Source organism: Trichomycterus rosablanca, chromosome 14, assembly GCF_030014385.1.
Source record: "Trichomycterus rosablanca isolate fTriRos1 chromosome 14, fTriRos1.hap1, whole genome shotgun sequence".
Classification (NCBI taxonomy): domain Eukaryota; kingdom Metazoa; phylum Chordata; class Actinopteri; order Siluriformes; family Trichomycteridae; genus Trichomycterus; species Trichomycterus rosablanca.
The window spans coordinates 26493989-26503099 of NC_086001.1; the positions used below are offsets into that span (position 1 = coordinate 26493989).

Consider the following 9111-nt stretch of genomic DNA (forward strand, 5'->3'; position numbering starts at 1 on the left):
TTTCCTCAGATTTGAGTGATTCCATATTTTACTTGATCTAAAAAAAAAGCAATTGTGACTGACCACAACTATTTTATTTGTTTCTTTTTTTATTGTTTCTTAATGCCAGAGGGTTGACAGTTTGAGAAATGATAGTTTTGTGGCATGTCTGTGATTTATTTTTTTTCTACAAAATTAAACAATTGAAAGAACATCTTCCAAGAGTGGTGATTCCATAATTTTTGCCAGGAGTTGTACTTGTAAGTAAAGGTTGATCTACATGGACCGTCTCAAGCAAAAGGCTGCTTTTTTGTTTCTACTAAAAAACTTTAAAGATCATAAGAAAACCTTCCGGGAACATTACTGGAACATTACTTTAAACACATAAGAAAGAAAACCTTAAGGGAACTTTTAGATAATGTTCTCTGTTAGTTTTCATAAAACCATGAGAGAACGTTAGGTTTCATAGTTCCCGGAACGTTCCGAAAACAGCGCTGATTTTTTAAACGAAAATAGAACGTTACCATAACGTTATGGGATGGTTCCCTAAAAATAACCATAGGGGAACCAAAATCTAACGTTACGGGAACGTTCTGTGTTAGCTGGGTCGTCCCTGGGTGGGCTCGAACCACCAACCTTCCGGTTAACAGCCGAACGCGCTAACCGATTGCGCCACAGAGACGCAGGCACAGCTGTTTCATTGGACGGTACACACGGGTCACATGACTTGCTAACTTTTACAGCAGGGCAATTAAGTTTGGCAAATAAAAATAATCACATGTTTCTGACCTGAATGAGAGGGGCATTAAAAAGATCTCACACTTGTCAGAGACAACGTTTGAAGCCCAGGTCAATAAGACCTGCTAGTTAGAGAAGGATCACTTGTTTGTTAGTTTAAGTCCTAAAGTGGGTGTACAGCTCCATCTACCGGCCAACTGAGTCCTGAACTTGGTGCAATTTTCCAACAGTGGAACGTTTTGTTGTGATTTTGATACCTGGGTAGCAATGTTTAACTAAAATTACTTTTATTTAGTGTTTAAAACTTCTAAATTACCTCAGTTTGTTCAATTGATTTCAATCAATTATATCAATCACGTAAGTTTAAATCACTTGAGATGTAAAAGTAAAGTCTGAAGTTGTGTGTAGTTTTGCTTTATTTACTTAGCAAATGGTGAATCATTACATTTAGTTTTTGTGGCATCAGGGTTCCATGGTGTAATGGTTAGCACTCTGGACTCTGAATCCAGCGATCCAAGTTCAAATCTCGGTGGGACCTTACTGCTTTTATTTGGGGCCCGGTGTGAGGTCCAAGATTGAGAAACATTAGCAGTTTCAGGATGGTAGCATTCAGCGCATGTGCAGTACAACAGAGAGTTTAGAGTCACCTTAAATGACATGTTAAATTCCATCCATTCATCCAGCTTGAATATCATAATAGCAGTAGTAGTGTTATAGTGTTCCACATGTGACTGCTCCATCCCAAAATATAATCGCTAATCATTGTTTACAGCGCCATCTAACAGCCAACTTGCTCTTAAATGACTAGTTATTAACTTTTGGGCTTAAGTAAGACCTCACTGTGTGGTTCCATGGTGTAATGGTTAGCACTCTGGACTTTGAATCCAGTGATCCGAGTTCAAATCTCGGTGGAACCTGGTTTTATTTAGGTAAAAACACTGTTATCAATGATGAGTAGAGAATAGTGTTCCACATATGACTGCCCTATGCCGAATTGTAACACCAAAAGCAGTGGCGGCTGGTGCTAAAAAATTTGAGGGGGGCGCAAACAAAACAACAAATTAAAAACAAAACAATAAAAAAAACAAGCCTTTAAAAGTAGCACTATTTGAACATGAATTTTGCCCTCCTTTCCTTCTGTCTTGCAAATTTCTCAATGACATTATGGTTAAAGTCAGTAATCTCAGTCACTAGTCTCTTCTCCATTGACAACATGGCCAATGCATTCAGCCTGTCCTGGGTCATAGAGTTTCTCAGAAAAGTTTTAATTCTTTTCAAGGTTGACAAGCACCTTTCAGCTTCTGCTGTGGTCATGGGTGTGGTGATGAGGATCTTCAGGAGAGTGACAGTCTCTGAAAATACTTCAATATTTTCCATAAACATCTGGAATAGGCCCACAGCACCACAACAGGCTTTGAACTCTTCCCTGCTGTAGATAAGACTAAGCTCTGTCTTCAGCTTACCTTGATTGAGCACTGGATAGGCTTTTAAGGTGTTGCTCAGTGCATCTTTAGGAAATGCTGTCCTGTATTGTTCAAACCTGTCCCCCTGCAAGAGTGTGGCACTAACAAGGTGGTTTGTGAAGGAAAAGCGCTCACTGGTGTGTCCCACCCAGTATAATATCACAGACCTAGAGAAGAATAAACATGAAAATTATGAAGTGATCATAATTTATTTATTTCACACATTTATTTCACATCTAAATAGTTATTTTTCTATCAATGTTGAAATTTAGTCATAGATCAAGTCATAGAAATGAGTTTGCTGCCATTTTCAAGACAAAATGTGTTAAAGCATTTTTGGAACAGAATTTTTGTGGGACAGGTTTTACAAGTGTACATCTTTGGTGTACTGGGAGTAAAAAAGGCTTCATAAAACACCACAATTATGAGCATAAAGCTATTTTAAACAGTTTGAATATATTAACCTGATAATATTAAATAACATAATAAAATAAAAACAACAAATGCAACATAAATGTAAAAGAAACAAACAAGAAAACCCTTTACCTTCCTGTTAGAATCCTGGCAGCCACTTTAACAAAGCTGGTGTCTCCAGCAGGTCGTTTCTAATGAAGAACGTGCAGAAGATCCTTCTTACCAAGTGACTCAGCTACAAGTCTAGAGTTTAGTCCTTAAATAGAACTTAGGACAAAGACCCAAGACCAGTTCAAAACTCTGCATTGGTCAATCATCAGACAACTATTCACACCTTCTTGTGTGAAGTACTAGCTCATTATCTATGGAACGTGTGCAAATGAACTAGATGGAGCCACAAAGCATGATGGGTGAAGTCAAACTACACCTATTTATCTGAGTAGAGAAGTTATTTACATTTAATCCTAAACACAAACAAAGAATTGAAAGGCTATTCTGTAAAGTGAAATGACATGAACTTAGATAAAGCTTTTATGATAAGAATCTAAGTCATGTAAAATACTGTATGTATATTTGTGTGAATTAGTTTCTACTGTATATGAGGAACAATAAGAAAACTATAAGAGGAAACACCCACCTATAGATTTATCTGTATTTATGGTGTAGAAATATTTACTGTGCACTTGTGTGTCTGTGAACTGTTTGATTTACTACTGCGGTCAAGCCTCCACTTCAAAATGCTCAGTTAAATCAGCCCCCACATTGTTTGTGAAGATGTGCGTATACTAAACATTACGGTAAAAGCGTCTGGCGGAACTATTTAGGATAGAATTTCAGGGTTTAAAATAAAAGGTTTGGTAATAACTGGACATTATGATTTTACTTTAAATTTAAAGTTAACTAAAATATAATCTAAGCTCATTTCCGTTTTAATTTAGATTGTTATTAAATGGAATAATCTTTATTACATGAATTGTTATTGTTATTAAAAGGAATTCTCTTGTTTCCACAGAACAATTCCACTTTATAATGATAGTACACCATCTGTAGTTTACACTCAGTTAATATCAAGCCATTCTGATGTATCATTTCTAAATACATTCTAGAAATGTGACAATGTAAAAGGCCTTTATTAAAAAGTTTAAGTGTACCAAAAAAAAAAAAAAAAACAGGATTTAGATGTGCATAAAACTTTTAGCATAGACCATGTGATCTGTACTGTAAAACATGGTGTAAATGGACCTGATCATAAATAGCATTTACACCAGGGTGCAAACTGTACACTTTGCTGTTTACACCAGGGTGCAGATAACATCTGCCTAATTTAAAACAGTTCTTCATGTAACCTGAAATTCTATTCATAAATCATTAGTTAATAATGAAGACTGGAGAGGAAATAACAGAAAAGAGTAACAGTGAAATTCAGAGCTTTTAGTATTTAAAGTCTTACTATTAAATGTTCTTTTATGAGATCTAAAATGACTATAAAATGATTAATAGTTTAATGATAAAATATTACTAGCTATACACAAAATACATCATAAAAAAGTATCCATCGAAATGTAAAATGAAACTATATTATTAATAATAATAAAAGATTCACTAGTAGTACTGATCAATCATTTGCCATTTCACCAATATCGGTGACCCCCTGGATTCTGGGCTAGTTTCAGCTTCAGGGTTGATTTTAGATCAGACATTTGTTGAACCTGGCAACTCTCACGATTTTCCCGCCAAATTGGGCTTGTTTAAAAATTCGGTCATGGTTGAAAATTGTGCTACTTTTAAAATGTGTCATGGCTGTCTAAAAGCTTTCATTGCAAACCGTACAAAATGTTTTTAATGAGGATTTGCGCTCACATACCTATGAACAAGGTCTGCTAGTTTTAGCATGTGAAGGGCGGGTTTAGACAGACTTAGAGCTGGATATTTGTGCTGGACTTGGCATCCCTGGGTAGAGTTGAATTGTTCTGTTTGGCAGCATGGCAGCATGAGGTGTGGATGCGTGATGTAAGTTTCTTTTTTTTGGGTTATTTTATATAATTCTTCTGTGTCCTGTGTTTTTATCAAACACCCCACAGTGTTTACTTTACTTCACTTCACATTAAATATCCTCCTGAGCTGTGACATGGTTCAATGTCAATCCGGCTCAAAGGACCATGTTACAGCTCAGGAGGATATTTAATGTGAGGTAAAGTAAAGTAAACACTGTGGGGTGTTTGATAAAAACACAGGACACAGAAGAATTTGCAGTTTTTCTACCTTTACTAAGGATTTCAGCCATGAAATGGTTCAATGTCCACAAAGTTTGATTACATAGACAGTTCACACATCGTAGTCACAAATCTCATAATGTGGATGGTTTACATGCACTAAAAACAAAACAAAAACAAAACCAAACAAATATTAACATTTCACAATAATTCTAACTAAACATAAAATAACCCAAAAAAAGGAACTTACATCACGCATCCACACCTCATACTGCTATGCTGCCAAACAGAACAAAGCACTTCTACACGGGGTTACATAAGGATGGAATCAAGGGCATGGGTGGGACCAGGTGATAACAATTAAGCTAATTAACTAACAGAAAACAATCAATTCAAATGAAAGGTAAACCATTAAATAACCAAGTTTTCTACAGTGCTAACCATTACACCAAAAATATGCAACCTCAGACTTTACTTTTACATCTCAAGTTATTTATATTTAAACTTATATGATTGATATAATTGTGAAAAAAAATAAGGTCATTTAGAAGTTTTAAAGACTAAATAAGAGTAATTTTAGTTAAACATTGCCACCCAAGTATCAAAATCACAACAAAACATTCCACTGTTGGAAAATTGCACTTGCCACTTTGTGTTCTAATTCAGCATAGAGCAGTCATATGTGAAACACTATTGTCTTGATAAAAGTGTTTTTACCTAAATAAAGCCAGGTTCCACCGAGATTTGAACTCGGATCGCTAGATTCAGAGTCCAGAGTGCTAACCATTACACCATGGAACCACAAAAGAAATGTTTTTTTTTAATAAAGAATTGAGCACAAAGGTTAATAATTACACCATTAACTCCACATTTTTTTTAAAGTAGTGTTTATAGTATTTAAGCTGGATGAATAGATAAAAGTTAACATGTCAGACATCCCAAGTTGCAAAAACTCATTTCAGGGCAAAACCTAAAAACCTCTCCCACACAGCAAAGTATATGGGTGGTGATAACATTTTTGGAGCTGCTAACTGAGCTGCGTACTGAAAGAAATTTAGACCGTGTAGAATAAAAGTATTAGGAAAGTATGATGTTAAGAAGCATTAGCTTTTATTTATTCTTAAAAGAAAAATACATGAACCTCAATCATCTCACACGAAGATCTGTTCTGCTCAACAACAGTAAAGCTCTCCATCGTTTCTGTGTAGCAGCTCCATAACTGAAGGGCTGTCAGTGTAGAATTGGGTAAGCCCTGTACGAGCCACACTCACGTTAGGACTTAAACTAATAAACAAGTGATCATTCTCTGACCTGATCGAGTTTTCTAGCACGCTAGATTTATGATCTCAGTTGTGCGACTTGGAATGAGTAACATGTCGAACAGCCAATGAGAACGCAGGATACAGCGTGAGGGGAAACGCAGGAGAGGGTTGTAAATACAGGGGCTTAATTAATATAGTTTATATCAGAATACACCGACACACACACGTTTTACAGTATTTCTGATTTGATCGTCCTCTACAAAACACCCACGCTGCATTACAAAATTATTAATTAACCTCCACTTTACTACAGAACAAGCCATACTGCTCGTGTTGCCAAGTCCACTCAGATTCATTAATTTTTTCTCTTTGATTTTACGCTGCACATCTGCACAAAAACACTTCGATCACTCGCTACTTGTTGACGTGCATTTTTGGACGTGGTATCATTAAACGCCCTCGTCACTTATCACATGTGTTTTTGTAAAGAATAAAAAAAGGAGAGCAGAGAAGCTCGCCTGCGATTCCAGTTGGTGATGGATCGTGTAGTGTGAAATACACACCGACTGAAAGACTCCTGAGTGCAAGAGATTCAGTCGTGTAGTGTGAACTGTACAGCGATCTGACGACTTGGAAAGTCGTGTAGTGTGAACTTGGCATAATGATAGTGATCCGACTCTTTTAAGTAGTTTGTATAACATATAAAATGTTGACTTCATCAAATAGAATCGACTCCTTCAGCTTCTAACGGCTCATTGCTGAGTACTATCGACTTAGTGAATCGACTCTTTCGAGTTTATTCCTGACGTTCGACTTAAAGAACCGGATTAAAGAATCGACTTATTAGATTCATTTGAACGCGCAGACTCACTCGCTCTCCCGCTGTGAGCTTCTCGAACTGAACTGCGTCTTTCTGTACATGAGGAATAAATCTATGTAGAGATCTCAAATAACATGAACCTGAAGGTATGAACTTACATTGTAGAAAAGAAAAACAAGCCAGTAGCAGCAGTGTGCACATTAAACCATTTACAGAAGGGTCATTAAGTTTGGCAAACTGAAATAATGGCATGTTTCTGACTTGAATGAGAGGGGCGTTTGAAGCCGTTTGAAGCCCAGGTCAATAGAACCCGCTAGTTAGAGAAGGATCACTTGTTTGTTAGTTTAAGTTCAAGAGTGGATGTGGCCCGCAGTGTTAATTTCGTTGACGAATGATTTTCGTCATAGTTTTCGTCAACGAACCTTTTTTTCATGACGAAAACGAGACGATAACTAAATAAAAACTACAAAAAAATTATATAAACTATGACGAAATGAATTGACACTTTCGTCAACGAATAAAAACGAGACGAAAATGTTTGGCAGGTACGACATCCAATCACTGATTTAGTTTTGTGGAAGGTAGGGACAAGTTAGAAAGAGATCCAATCAGAACTACTTTAGCATATGTGGAGGGGCGGGACAAGCCGATTAGCCATCCAATCAGTACTAATCTTTTGCGGTAAGACCACACTCACGCACATTTGATCTAAACCCGGGAAGACCAGACTAGCCTGTGAACTGTCGTTACTCATGGAACCAGGTTAACTCCACAATGTCAACAGGGAGAAAGAGGAGAGCCGATATATAGACACATTTCTCATTTAACGTCATGAAAAACAAGACGATGTGTAAACCATGTGGGGTGACGATCTCTGGTAAAAACACAACAAATCTGAAAACACATCTGGCACCGCTGGCAGTATTAGATTAGATTAGATTAGATTAGATTCAACTTTATTGTCATTGCTTAGTACAGGTACAAGGCAACGAAATGTAGTTAGCATCTACCAGAAGTGCAAATAGTAGCATTGTGCAAAAAGACAGAGAATATTAGTAACATATACCTATGATTAATATGAATATAGAGTTATAACTATAGCTAGTTACATATATGAAATTATATCTATGTACATATTACTATATACATAATAGCAATAATAACAATAAGCATATTAGTAAAAATGAATATGTATTATAATAATAACAGTAATAATAATAAGATTAGTTAGGTATATATTAGTAATAACAGTACTGGGCTAAAGGATGTGTAAATAATAACTATACAGCTGTAACTATAACTATATAAGGATGGTGAAAAAATAACTATAACTATACATATATATGTATGACAGTTGTGTAAAGTGCAGGTGCAATGATAAATAATTACGACAGTCCAGCGTGCAGTCCGGGGTGATGTTAAAGTGCAGGTGCAACTTGTGCAATGAGAAATGTGCAATGATAAATAACAACACAACAGTCCAGTGTGTAATCCAAACAGTGCAATGATAAATAATAAATAATAGGTCCAGTGTTCAGTTCAGAATGTCCAGAATGTGTGTTAACGGCGAATAGTGGTGTTCAATAAAGTTATTGAGGTGGGAAAAAAACTGTTTTTTAACCGACTGGTCCTGGCACGTATGCTCCTGTATCTTATCCCAGATGGCAGAAGGTTATACAGTGTGTGGCTGGGGTGGTAGGGGTCCCTGATGATACTGTGTGCTCTGCGCACACAGCGCTGGTGGTGAAGGTCTCCGATGGTGGGGAGCTGTGTACCGATGATTCGTTGAGCAGTCCTCACCACCTTGTGAAGGGCCTTCCTGTCAGCCACAGTGGAGCTGCCGTACCACACTGTCACACAGTTGGACAGTACGCTCTCGATGGTGCAGCGGTAGAAGTTTGTGAGAATCTGGGGAGACAGATGGTCCTTTTTTAGTCTCCTCAAGAAGTAAAGGCGCTGCTGCGCTTTCTTCACCAGACAGGATGTGTTGTGGGTCCAGGAAAGATCCTCAGAGATGTGGATGCCCAAAAACTTAAAACTGGAGACACGCTCCACCTTGTCACCATTGATAAGGACAGGGAGATGTGTGCAGCTCTTGGTTTTCCGGAAGTCCACGATGAGCTCTTTGGTCTTATCTGTGTTTAAATGAAGGTTGTTGGAGGAACACCACGCCACCAGGTGCTGGATCTCCTCCCTGTAGGCCGATTCGTCGTTGTCTTTGA

The 9111-nt window shown here is 37.3% G+C and overlaps 4 non-coding genes across 4 annotated transcripts; 2 read left to right on the forward strand and 2 right to left on the reverse strand.

Annotated features, from left to right (window-relative positions):
* Positions 1 to 587: 587 nt before the first annotated feature.
* Positions 588 to 661, reverse strand: trnan-guu (transfer RNA asparagine (anticodon GUU)). The gene has a single exon. It is a non-coding gene; the product is annotated as a tRNA-Asn (tRNA).
* Positions 662 to 1183: 522 nt separating this feature from the next.
* On the forward strand, positions 1184 to 1255 carry trnaq-cug (transfer RNA glutamine (anticodon CUG)). Its single transcript has one exon. It is a non-coding gene; the product is annotated as a tRNA-Gln (tRNA).
* Positions 1256 to 1562: 307 nt separating this feature from the next.
* trnaq-uug (transfer RNA glutamine (anticodon UUG)) lies at positions 1563 to 1634 on the forward strand. Its single transcript has one exon. It is a non-coding gene; the product is annotated as a tRNA-Gln (tRNA).
* Positions 1635 to 5536: 3902 nt separating this feature from the next.
* Positions 5537 to 5608, reverse strand: trnaq-cug (transfer RNA glutamine (anticodon CUG)). Its single transcript has one exon. It is a non-coding gene; the product is annotated as a tRNA-Gln (tRNA).
* Positions 5609 to 9111: the final 3503 nt, after the last annotated feature.